The 12623-nt window shown below is 47.2% G+C and overlaps 1 long non-coding RNA gene across 1 annotated transcript in view; it reads left to right on the top strand.

Moving 5' to 3' along the window:
- Positions 1-12319, top strand: part of LOC118940257 — a 15342-nt gene extending 3023 nt beyond the window's left edge. Inside the window, exon 2 of the long non-coding RNA XR_005036793.1 lies at positions 12212-12319. This is a non-coding gene — a long non-coding RNA (uncharacterized LOC118940257). The remainder of the gene's footprint in view (positions 1-12211) is intronic.
- Positions 12320-12623: the final 304 nt, after the last annotated feature.

Here is a 12623-nt window from a genome sequence, read left to right as displayed (position 1 = left end):
CAGCTCGGGACAGAGGTGAAGCAGCTGCTCGGGACAGAGGGACAACTGCTCGGGACAAAGGGGCGATAGCAGCTCGGGACAGAGGGGCGATAGCAGCTCGGGACAGAGGGGCGATAGCAGCTCGGGACAGAGGGGCGATGGCTGCTCTGGACAGAGGGACAGCTGCTCGGGACAGAGGGGCAGCTGCTCGGGACAGAGGGGCGGCAGCAGCTTGGGACAGAGGGGCGACAGCTGCTCTGGACAGAGGGGCAGCTGCTCGGGCGGCCCCTGGCTGACTGACGGCACTGGCGGCCCCTGGCTTACTGGCGGCACTGGCGGCCCCTGGCTTACTGGCGGCCCCTGGCTGACTGGCGGCACTGGCGGCCCCTGGCTGACTGGCGGCACTGGCGGCCCCTGGCTGACTGGCGGCACTGGCGGCCCCTGGCTGACTGGCGGCACTGGCGGCCCCTGGCTGACTGGCGGCACTGGCGGCCCCTGGCTGACTGGCGGCACTGGCGGCCCCTGGCTGACTGGCGGCACTGGCGGCCCCTGGCTGACGGGCGGCACTGGCGGCCCCTGGCTGACGGGCGGCACTGGCGGCCCCTGGCAGACGGGCGGCACTGGCGGCCCCTGGCAGACGGGCGGCACTGGCGGCTCCTGGCAGACGGGCGGCACTGGCGGCTCCTGGCAGACGGGCGGCACTGGCGGCGCTGGGCAGACGGGCGGCACTGGCGGCGCTGGGCAGACGGGCGGCGTTGGCGGCGCTGGGCAGACGGGCGGCGTTGGCGGCGCTGGGCAGACGGGAAGCTCAGCTGGCGCTGGGCAGACGGGAAGCTCAGCTGGCGCTGGGCAGACGGGAAGCTCAGCTGGCGCTGGGCAGACGGGAAGCTCAGCTGGCGCTGGGCAGACGGGAAGCTCAGCTGGCGCTGGGCAGACGGGAAGCTCAGCTGGCGCTGGGCAGACGGGAAGCTCAGCTGGCGCTGGGCAGACGGGAAGCTCAGCTGGCGCTGGGCAGACGGGAAGCTCAGCTGGCGCTGGACAGACGGGAAGCTCAGCTGGCGCTGGGCAGACGGGAAGCTCAGCTGGCGCTGGGCAGACGGGAAGCTCAGCTGGCGCTGGGCAGACGGGAAGCTCAGCTGGCGCTGGGCAGACGGGAAGCTCCGGCAACGCTGGAGAAACGGAAGGCCCTGGTAGCGCCGGAGAGGCGGGAGACTCCGGCAGCGGCGCCGGACAGGCGGGAGGCTCCGGCAGAGGCGCCGGACAGGCGGGAGGCTCCGGCAGAGGCGCCGGACAGGCGGGAGGCTCCGGCAGAGGCGCCGGACAGGCGGGAGGCTCCGGCAGAGGCGCCGGACAGGCGGGAGGCTCCGGCAGAGGCGCCGGACAGGCGGGAGGCTCCGGCAGAGGCGCCGGACAGGCGGGAGGCTCCGGCAGAGGCGCCGGGCAGGCGGGAGGCTCCGGCAGAGGCGCCGGACAGGCGGGAGGCTCCGGCAGCGGCGCCGGACAGGCGAGAGGCTCCGGCAGCGCTGGAGAGGAGGAAGGCTCTGGACGGATGGGCCGGAGAGACAGCCTGGTACGGGGGGCTGCCACCGGAGGGCTGGTGCGTGGAGGTGGTGACGGATAGACCGGACCGTGAAGGCGTACTGGAGATCTTGAGAGCAGGGCTGGCACCAACCGCCCTGGCTGGATCCTCACCCTAGCCCGGCAGATGTGGGGAGCTGGGATGTAGCGCACCGGGCTAAGCACGCGTACTGGGGACACCGTGCGCACAACTGCATAACACGGTGCCTGACCAGCACCACGCCCGCCACAGTTAGCACTGCTATGAGCACTGTAGTGCTGAGATGGCACAGGACGTGCAAGGCTAGGGAGAGGCACAGGAGGCCTGGTGCGTGAGGCTGGCACAGTCTTCACCAGACCCCTCGCACGCACCTCAGGATGAGTATGGAGAGCTGACCCCGGTGCCATTAAATCCCTGACACGCTCCGTCGGGCGAATGTCGTGCCTCATGCACCAAACCAGCAAGTCCCTCATATCACTCTCCTCCAATCTCCCCATTAACTCCTTCACAGTCTCTGCTTCGCTCACCTTCAACACCAGCTCTGGTTCTGAGCTCCTCCTTGGCTCCTCACGATAAACGGGGGGAGTTGGCTCAGGTCTGACTCCTGACTCTGCCACACTCCCCCTGTGCCCCCCCCCAAGAAATTTTTGGGGGTGACTCTCGGGCTTCCATCCGCTCTGCCGTGCTAGTTCCTCATAATGCCGCCTCTCTGCTTTTGCTGCCTCCAGCTCGGCCTTGGGGCGGCAATATTCTCCTGGCTCTGCCCAGGGTCCTTTCCCGTCCAGTTCTTCCTCCCATGTCCATTTCTCCAGGTGGTGCAGCCTCTCCCACTGTAGCTGCTGCTGCTCCTGCTGCTGCTGCCTTTGCTGCTGCTGCTGTTGCTCCTGCTGCACCAGTCGCTTCTCCTGCTGCTGCTGTTGCTGCTGCCTCTGTTTACCACGCCGCTTGGTCCTTGGTAGGTGGGTGATTCTGTAAGGGCGTTCGTCTGTAGGAGGAAGAGAAGCGGACCAAAGCGCAGCGTGGTGGTTATTCATGTTTTAATAACTCAATACACATGAACAAACTAACAAAAACAAGAAATGTGCAAACGCAAAACAGTCCTATCCTGTGACAAACAAACACAGTGACAGGAACAGATCACCCACAAACACACAGTGAAACCCAGGCTACCTAAATATGGTTCCCAATCAGAGACAATGACGAACACCTGCCTCTGATTGAGAACCATATCAGGCCGAACATAGAACTAGACCAAAACATAGAAAAACAAACATAGACTGCCCACCCAACTCACGCCCTGACCATACTAAAATAAATACAAAAACAAAGGAAATAGAGGTCAGAACGTGACATAATGCCTATGATTTTAGAATGAGATGCCCGACGAGCAGGTGTCCACATACTTTTGGTCATGTAGTGTATTTATCTTCAGTTTGATAGTCGTTCCACGAAATGAGTCCCTTTCACATCCCTTTGACATTTTATGTAGACATTGTGTACAAATATTGCATTTTAAAAGCCTGTGGTATTAAATGAAATGCTCTGATTTCTAATATGAATCAAGACTTGCTAAAGTGGCATAATGCATTTAGGAATGTCCCTGTGTGAACCCTCTGTGACTTCTAGGAAGATTTTAGCCTCCTTAACCCCAAAATGCATTTAGGAATGTCCCTCTGTGAACCCTCTGTGACTTCTAGGAAGATTTTAACCTCCTTAACCCCAAAATGCATTTAGGAATGTCCCTCTGTGAACCCTCTGTGACTTCTAGGAAGATTTTAGCCTCCTTAACCCCAAAATGCATTTAGGAATGTCCCTCTGTGAACCCTCTGTGACTTCTAGGAAGATTTTAACCTCCTTAACCCCAAAATGCATTTAGGAATGTCCCTCTGTGAACCCTCTGTGACTTCTAGGAAGATTTTAACCTCCTTAACCCCAAAATGCATTTAGGAATGTCCCTCTGTGAACACTCTGTGACTTCTAGGAAGATTTTAACCTCCTTAACCCCAAAATGCATTTAGGAATGTCCCTCTGTGGACCCTCTGTGACTTCTAGGAAGATTTTAACCTCCTTAACCCCAAAATGCATTTAGGAATGTCCCTCTGTGAACCCTCTGTGACTTCTAGGAAGATTTTAACCTCCTTAACCCCAAAATGCATTTAGGAATGTCCCTCTGTGAACCCTCTGTGACTTCTAGGAAGATTTTAACCTCCTTAACCCCAAAATGCATTTAGGAATGTCCCTCTGTGAACCCTTTGTGACTTCTAGGACGATTTTAACCTCCTTAACCCCAAAATGCATTTAGGAATGTCCCTCTGTGGACACTCTGTGACTTCTAGGAAGATTTTAACCTCCTTAACCCCAAAATGCATTTAGGAATGTCCCTCTGTGGACACTCTGTGACTTCTAGGAAGATTTTAACCTCCTTAACCCCAAAATGCATTTAGGAATGTCCCTCTGTGGACACTCTGTGACTTCTAGGAAGATTTTAACCTCCTTAACCCCAAAATGCATTTAGGAATGTCCCTCTGTGAACCCTCTGTGACTTCTAGGAAGATTTTAACCTCCTTAACCCCAAAATGCATTTAGGAATGTCCCTCTGTGAACCCTCTGTGACTTCTAGGAAGATTTTAACCTCCTTAACCCCAAATGCATTTAGGAATGTCCCTCTGTGGACCCTCTGTGACTTCTAGGAAGATTTTAACCTCCTTAACCCCAAAATGCATTTAGGAATGTCCCTCTGTGAACCCTCTGTGACTTCTAGGAAGATTTTAACCTCCTTAACCCCAAAATGCATTTAGGAATGTCCCTCTGTGGACACTCTGTGACTTCTAGGAAGATTTTAACCTCCTTAACCCCAAAATGCATTTAGGAATGTCCCTTTGTGGACCCTCTGTGACTTCTAGGAAGATTTTAACCTCCTTAACCCCAAAATGCATTTAGGAATGTCCCTCTGTGGACACTCTGTGACTTCTAGGAAGATTTTAACCTCCTTAACCTTATTATTTATGTCATGTGATTCATTTTAAGGTCAACGTGAACTGAACTCTCATTTTAATATGATGCATCTGTTCCCTTTTGAAACATTTTTGTTCAAAGCAACATTGAACATCTTGGTGCAGCTAGAAACACAAGCATTATGGACTAGTCAGGTCTTGGTGCAGCTAGAAACACAAGCATTATGGACTAGTCAGGTCTTGGTGCAGCTAGAAACACAAGCATTATGGAATAGTCAGGTCTTGGTGCAGCTAGAAACACAAGCATTATGGAATAGTCAGGTCTTGGTGCAGCTAGAAACACAAGCATTATGGAATAGTCAGGTCTTGGTGCAGCTAGAAACACAAGCATTATGGAATAGTCAGGTCTTGGTGCAGCTAGACACACAAGCATTATGGAATAGTCAGGTCTTGGTGCAGCTAGAAACACAAGCATTATGGAATCGTCAGGTCTTGGTGTAGCTAGAAACACAAGCATTATGGAATAGTCAGGTCTTGGTGCAGCTACAAACACAAGCATTATGGAATAGTCAGGTCTTGGTGCAGCTAGAAACACAAGCATTATGGACTAGTCAGGTCTTGGTGCAGCTAGAAACACAAGCATTATGGACTAGTCAGGTCTTGGTGCAGCTAGAAACACAAGCATTATGGACTAGTCAGGTCTTGGTGCAGCTAGAAACACAAGCATTATGGAATAGTCAGGTCTTGGTGCAGCTAGAAACACAAGCATTATGGAATAGTCAGGTCTTGGTGCAGCTAGAAACACAAGCATTATGGAATAGTCAGGTCTTGGTGCAGCTAGAAACACAAGCATTATGGACTAGTCAGGTCTTGGTGCAGCTAGAAACACAAGCATTATGGACTAGTCAGGTCTTGGTGCAGCTAGAAACACAAGCATTATGGAATAGTCAGGTCTTGGTGCAGCTAGAAACACAAGCATTATGGAATAGTCAGGTCTTGGTGCAGCTAGAAACACAAGCATTATGGAATAGTCAGGTCTTGGTGCAGCTAGAAACACAAGCATTATGGAATAGTCAGGTCTTGGTGCAGCTAGACACACAAGCATTATGGAATAGTCAGGTCTTGGTGCAGCTAGAAACACAAGCATTATGGAATCGTCAGGTCTTGGTGTAGCTAGAAACACAAGCATTATGGAATAGTCAGGTCTTGGTGCAGCTACAAACACAAGCATTATGGAATAGTCAGGTCTTGGTGCAGCTAGAAACACAAGCATTATGGACTAGTCAGGTCTTGGTGCAGCTAGAAACACAAGCATTATGGACTAGTCAGGTCTTGGTGCAGCTAGAAACACAAGCATTATGGACTAGTCAGGTCTTGGTGCAGCTAGAAACACAAGCATTATGGAATAGTCAGGTCTTGGTGCAGCTAGAAACACAAGCATTATGGAATAGTCAGGTCTTGGTGCAGCTAGAAACACAAGCATTATGGAATAGTCAGGTCTTGGTGCAGCTAGAAACACAAGCATTATGGACTAGTAAGGTCTTGGTGCAGCTAGAAACACAAGCATTATGGAATAGTCAGGTCTTGGTGCAGCTAGAAACACAAGCATTATGGAATAGTCAGGTCTTGGTGCAGCTAGAAACACAAGCATTATGGACTAGTCAGGTCTTGGTGCAGCTAGAAACACAAGCATTATGGACTAGTCAGGTCTTGGTGCAGCTAGAAACACAAGCATTATGGAATCGTCAGGTCTTGGTGCAGCTAGAAACACAAGCATTATGGACTAGTCAGGTCTTGGTGCAGCTAGAAACACAAGCATTATGGACTAGTCAGGTCTTGGTGCAGCTAGAAACACAAGCATTATGGAATAGTCAGGTCTTGGTGCAGCTAGAAACACAAGCATTATGGAATAGTCAGGTCTTGGTGCAGCTAGAAACACAAGCATTATGGAATAGTCAGGTCTTGGTGCAGCTAGAAACACAAGCATTATGGAATCGTCAGGTCTTGGTGCAGCTAGAAACACAAGCATTATGGAATAGTCAGGTCTTGGTGCAGCTAGAAACACAAGCATTATGGAATCGTCAGGTCTTGGTGCAGCTAGAAACACAAGCATTATGGAATAGTCAGGTCTTGGTGTAGCTAGAAACACAAGCATTATGGACTAGTCAGGTCTTGGTGCAGCTAGAAACACAAGCATTATGGAATAGTCAGGTCTTGGTGCAGCTAGAAACACAAGCATTATGGAATAGTCAGGTCTTGGTGCAGCTAGAAACACAAGCATTATGGAATCGTCAGGTCTTGGTGTAGCTAGAAACACAAGCATTATGGACTAGTCAGGTCTTGGTGCAGCTAGAAACACAAGCATTATGGACTAGTCAGGTCTTGGTGTAGCTAGAAACACAAGCATTATGGACTAGTCAGGCCTTGGTGCAGCTAGAAACACAAGCATTATGGACTAGTCAGGTCTTGGTGCAGCTAGAAACACAAGCATTATGGAATAGTCAGGTCTTGGTGCAGCTAGAAACACAAGCATTATGGAATAGTCAGGTCTTGGTGCAGCTAGAAACACAAGCATTATGGAATAGTCAGGTCTTGGTGCAGCTAGAAACACAAGCATTATGGAATCGTCAGGTCTTGGTGCAGCTAGAAACACAAGCATTATGGAATAGTCAGGTCTTGGTGCAGCTAGAAACACAAGCATTATGGACTAGTCAGGTCTTGGTGCAGCTAGAAACACAAGCATTATGGAATAGTCAGGTCTTGGTGTAGCTAGAAATACAAGCATTATGGAATCGTCAGGTCTTGGTGTAGCTAGAAACACAAGCATTATGGAATAGTCAGGTCTTGGTGTAGCTAGAAATACAAGCATTATGGAATAGTCAGGTCTTGGTGTAGCTAGAAATACAAGCATTATGGAATAGTCAGGTCTTGGTGTAGCTAGAAACACAAGCATTATGGAATAGTCAGGTCTTGGTGCAGCTAGAAACACAAGCATTATGGAATAGTCAGGTCTTGGTGTAGCTAGAAACACAAGCATTATGGAATAGTCAGGTCTTGGTGTAGCTAGAAATACAAGCATTATGGAATAGTCAGGTCTTGGTGCAGCTAGAAACACAAGCATTATGGAATAGTCAGGTCTTGGTGTAGCTAGAAACACAAGCATTATGGAATAGTCAGGTCTTGGTGTAGCTAGAAATACAAGCATTATGGAATCGTCAGGTCTTGGTGTAGCTAGAAACACAAGCATTATGGAATAGTCAGGTCTTGGTGTAGCTAGAAATACAAGCATTATGGAATAGTCAGGTCTTGGTGTAGCTAGAAACACAAGCATTTCGCTACACCCGCAATAACATCTGCTAAAAGTGCGTGGCCAATAAAATTTTATTTGATCATGTGGAAGGACCCATGTTCCTATTGAAGATTCTGGAGGCACTTTTATTTGTCTCACATTTCAGTTGGCTAAAACGGTCCAGTAGGATTCTTATGACACATATCACCAGTACAGTATTTCAACAATCTTTTCCACTCATATTGCTGACAGCGATATAACTGCCTCAAACGTTTATTACACTCTGAAGTTAACCGCTTAGGCAGCTGAGCTGGCTTCAATGATGACCTTTATTTATGACCTTTTCTGTTTGCCATGAAGTTTCTGAGCGACCACAGAGCATCACTCAGGGCAAAATATACATATCCTGCAAAGGGCCTAAATGTAAGAAAATAAATGTGCCTAATGATTTCCTCTGTCCTGAAATGGCAGAACACTGAGAGAACTCATCAGAAGACAGTGTGGAGAAACACAACTTGATTTAGACGTGGGGTATGAAACATTTTGTTATATCCTATATTCTGAAATGGTCAAAAAATTATGTGAATAGAGAATACACCCCCAAGTCAGGAAGGTTTACAAGCTGAACAACAAGCCGTATTGGAATGATGAGTTAAGGGACCTGTGGTCTGTACTGTGCAGAGCGGAGCACTTATTTATGCAGTGTAAAGATAGGAATACAAGAGGCCATCTTAGAAAGCATGTGTTTTATAGAAGACTGCCTATTCTAACACAAATTTCAGAGAGGGCAGTTATTAAACCGTGAGTAGATACAGATATGACATACTCTACTGTTCTGGAACCTAATAAGTTAGGAACAAAACGACACAAAACATTCCAATGGAAGTCCAGGATGAGCAGGGGGAGGTTGAACTCTGATAACACACAGGTACTTAATGAAGAGCAGGGGGAGGTTGAACTCTGATAACACACAGGTACTTAATGAAGAGCAGGGGGAGGTTGAACTCTGATAACACACAGGTACTTAATGAAGAGCAGGGGGAGGTTGAACTCTGATAACACACAGGTACTTAATGAAGAGCAGGGGAGGAGGTTGAACTCTGATAACACGCAGGCACTTAATGAAGAGCAGGGGGAGGTTGAACTCTGATAACACACAGGTACTTAATGAAGAGCAGGGGAGGAGGTTGAACTCTGATAACACACAGGTACTTAATGAAGAGCGGGGGGAGGTTGAACTCTGATATCACACAGGTACTTCATGAAGAGCAGGGGAGGAGGTTGAACTCTGATAACACACAGGCACTTAATGAAGAGCAGGGGGAGGTTGAACTCTGATAACACACAGGTACTTAAGGAAGAGCAGGGGGAGGTTGAACTCTGATAACACACAGGTACTTAATGAAGAGCAGGGGGAGGTTGAACTCTGATAACACACAGGTACTTAATGAAGAGCAGGGGAGGAGGTTGAACTCTGATAACACGCAGGCACTTAATGAAGAGCGGGGGGAGGTTGAACTCTGATATCACACAGGTACTTAATGAAGAGCAGGGGGAGATTGAACTCTGATAACACACAGGTACTTAATGAAGAGCAGGGGGAGGTTGAAGGGGGTTTGAAGGGGGGGGTGAACGTGATAACACACAGGTACTTAATGAAGAGCAGGGGAGGAGGTTGAACTCTGATAACACACAGGTACTTAAAGAAGAGCGGGGGGAGGTTGAACTCTGATAACACACAGGTACTTAATGAAGAGCAGGGGGAGGTTGAACTCTGATAACACACAGGTACTTAATGAAGAACAGGGGGAGGTTGAACTCTGATAACACACAGGTACTTAATGAAGAACAGGGGGAGGTTGAACTCTGATAACACACAGGTACTTAATGAAGAACAGGGGGAGGTTGAACTCTGATAACACACAGGTACTTAATGAAGAGCAGGGGGGAGGTTGAAGGGGGGGTTGAACTCTGATAATACACAGGTACTTATGCTTAATGAAGAGCAGGGGGAGGTTGAACTCTGATAACACACAGGTACTTAATGAAGAGCAGGGGGAGGTTGAACTCTGATAACACACAGGTACTTAATGAAGAGCAGGGGGAGGTTGAAGGGGGTTTGAAGGGGGGGGTGAACGTGATAACACACAGGTACTTAATGAAGAGCAGGGGAGGAGGTTGAACTCTGATAACACACAGGTACTTAAAGAAGAGCGGGGGGAGGTTGAACTCTGATAACACACAGGTACTTAATGAAGAGCAGGGGGAGGTTGAACTCTGATAACACACAGGTACTTAATGAAGAACAGGGGGAGGTTGAACTCTGATAACACACAGGTACTTAATGAAGAACAGGGGGAGGTTGAACTCTGATAACACACAGGTACTTAATGAAGAACAGGGGGAGGTTGAACTCTGATAACACACAGGTACTTAATGAAGAACAGGGGGAGGTTGAACTCTGATAACACACAGGTACTTCATGAAGAGCAGGGGGAGGTTGAACTCTGATAACACACAGGTACTTAATGAAGAGCAGGGGGAGGCTGAACTCTGATAACACACAGGTACTTAATGAAGAGCAGGGGGAGGTTGAACTCTGATAACACACAGGTACTTAATGAAGAGCAGGGGGAGGTTGAACTCTGATAACACACAGGTACTTAATGAAGAGCAGGGGGAGGTTGAACTCTGATAACACACAGGTACTTAATGAAGAGCAGGGGGAGGTTGAACTCTGATAACACACAGGTACTTAATGAAGAGCAGGGGGAGGTTGAACTCTGATAACACACAGGTACTTAATGAAGAGCAGGGGAGGAGAAGAAGGGGTTTGCAAGTTTGTTCTCAGGTAACAAAAATGTGGCGTATTTTGAGTAAGAATTTTATAAAAACGTTCACTGAAAACTGGAAAACACAATGTCAGAACCCTGTTATTTCTAGCATTATATATAACATTCCCAACATAAGAACAGAGTTTGGTAGGATATAATTTTATATAATGTTCCCAACATAAGAACAGAGTTTGGTAGAATATAACTTTATGTAACGTTCCCAACATAAGAACAGAGTTTGGTAGAATATAACTTTATGTAACGTTCCCAACATAAGAACAGAGTTTGGTAGGATATAATTTTATATCATGTTCCCAACATGAGAACAGAGTTAGGTAGGATATAATTTTATATCATGTTCCCAACATAAGAACAGAGTTTGGTAGGATATCATTTTATATAACGTTCCCAACATAAGAACAGAGTTTGGTAGGATATCATTTTATATAACGTTCCCAACATAAGAACAGAGTTTGGTAGGATATCATTTTATATAACGTTCCCAACATAAGAACAGAGTTTGGTAGGATATCATTTTATATAACGTTCCCAACATAAGAACAGAGTTTGGTAGGAGTGCTTTTAGCTTTGCCCCATCACCATGGAACATTTTACAAAAAGGATATAAAGCTGGATCCTTTTATTCTGATTGATGATTTTGGACAGCTGTTTTGTTTTCTTTTAGGTACTTTGGGGTTCCTTCGGCTTGTTTTGGGTCTGAATACTTATATTCATAAATGTGCAAAAATGTCTAAAACAGTTTTTCACTTTGGCATTATGGGCTATTGTGATGTCATTATGGGATATAGATGTGTAGATTGACGAGGAAAAAAGTGATTTAATCAATTTTAGAATAAGGCTGTGACGTAACAAAATGTGGAAAAAGTCAAGGGGTTTGAATACTTTCCGAAGGCACTATATTTATTTGTTCCCTCTCTAGGGTTATTGTTATTGCTTGGATTACCTTATCTACTATTATGTATTGATATTGATTCGTTCTTTATGCCCAGTGTCCACACAGCACATCAGTACAAGAAGCCTCATATCTGCTGGATACACTAGTTGAGCAGGGTGACCATCTGGAAGGATCCCATCAAGGCCTTTTCATTTCTTGGACTGTGCTCTCGTCTTCGCTGCAGCCAAGGTTTATTGTTTGGTATATCAGCCAACACAGCCTAATTCTGGCACTGATACCACTGTTATTAGACAATATATTTACTTGCCGTGTTTGTGGGTGCAGAGAAAATTAGCACCATGCAGACTAAATGTTTATGACATGAAGTTATTTGAATGTGCAAAGATCTTGCATGATATATGATCTGTGTTTTTGTATTTGAGGGAGATGTTTCTCTAAGCTCCAAACTTGCTCTGGGCAGAAGTTACCCTCTGGGAAATGTACAGCTGTCATACCCAACTAGACAACTGTGCATTTGGCCACAAAGACCTCATCTGACTTTACAGCCATGGTCTTCTCACAATGCAGTGAGCACTGTGTCGTTGTATTTTAAAATGTTAGACAAACCACTTCCCATGAGACAATAGCTTGTCATTTAGTGGGTTAGGCCAATAGTCTACCCTTTTGCAGTGTGACTTTGAGGTTATACAACACAGAGGCTTCATTCAGGTAGGTCATCATGGCCATGTCCTCAATCTTGTCGTACTTAGGGGGGTTCATCTCATAGATGTCTGCATCTTTGAACTCTTTTCCTTCCTGAAACAGTCAGAAATCTAGATTACACACAGATCAAACTGGACATGACTGAATACTTCTTGCTCATTAAATACAAGTTTAATAATTAAAAAAATATATATCCACATTTAATCCAGCTACTTAGTTAACACCCACTGACACATAACTGGTGATTGTTGACCTGTCAACATTCTATGTCATTTTTAAATAGCAGTAATAAAAATGATCTGTTTTAAGGTGATATATTGTCTGCCCTTTTGCAGTGTGACTTATAGAGGAAACTTGCGGGGCGGGGGACTATGCGGGGCGGGGGCCGATG

The sequence above is a fragment of the Oncorhynchus mykiss genome, chromosome 17 (assembly GCF_013265735.2).
Source record: "Oncorhynchus mykiss isolate Arlee chromosome 17, USDA_OmykA_1.1, whole genome shotgun sequence".
Taxonomy (NCBI): domain Eukaryota; kingdom Metazoa; phylum Chordata; class Actinopteri; order Salmoniformes; family Salmonidae; genus Oncorhynchus; species Oncorhynchus mykiss.
This window is presented reverse-complemented; position numbering and strand designations above follow the sequence as displayed.